The sequence below is a fragment of the Octopus bimaculoides genome, chromosome 11 (assembly GCF_001194135.2).
Source record: "Octopus bimaculoides isolate UCB-OBI-ISO-001 chromosome 11, ASM119413v2, whole genome shotgun sequence".
Taxonomy (NCBI): domain Eukaryota; kingdom Metazoa; phylum Mollusca; class Cephalopoda; order Octopoda; family Octopodidae; genus Octopus; species Octopus bimaculoides.
In genome coordinates, this window is record NC_068991.1 from 45,630,037 (window position 1) to 45,631,019 (window position 983).

Sequence of the window (983 nt, forward strand, 5' to 3'; positions counted from 1 at the left end):
TTTGTGTGTCTGTGTTTGTTCCCCCACCATCGCTTGACAACCGATGCTGGTGTGTTTACGTCATCGTAACTTAGCGGTTCGGCAAAAAGAGGCTGATAGAATAAATACTAGGCTTACAAAGAATAAGTCCTGGGGTCGATTTTCTCGACTAAAGACGGTGCTCCAGCATGACCGCAGTCAAATGATTGAAACAAGAAAAAGAGTAAAAGTGTTGGTTAGAAGACAATGTTTGCGAAAACGCTTCGAGCAACCTGTACTAGTTTTTAGCCTTTCTCTTTGTCCTTTCTCCACTGGGAACAAGTCACTATTACTACAGAAACGCCGACTTAATGATTACTACAAGCTCTGGTACTGAAAATCCATTGTGGGATATTGTTCTTTTTTTTTTTAAAAAAAAGCAAGCTTTGACCGCTTGGTGTAAGACACTTTAGTCGTTCTATATTTGTTCACAGTCCTTGTTGCATTAATGTATATATATAAATGTATATGATAAGTGAGTGTTTATAGGTTTGCGTGTGCGCATGTATGTTTACGAGTGTATGTGTACATCTTTGACAATTTTTTGATATGTACGAGTAAGGAGTGCGTCACGTGTTTGTCTTTATATATGCGCAGGTACAACTGATTGCATTACGTATGCGTGTGTAGTTGTACGTGTATGTGTGTGCGTACGTCTGCTTGTTTGTGTGTGTGTATGTGTGTGCACGTCTAACTTCTGTGTGTATGTGAATATATGTATATATGCGTGTGTATTTATAAATGTATATATGTATGTGTGTATGTATATGTGTGTACGCCTAAGGTCTGAGTGTAAGTGAATATATGTATATATGTGTATGTATGTATGAATGTATGTATATATGTATGTATGTATGTATGTATGTGTGTGTATGTGTGTATGTATGTGTGTGTGCACGTCTCCTGTCTTAGTGTGTATAAATATATGTGAGAGCGTCTATGTCTGAATGTGTGTGTGTTGGTGC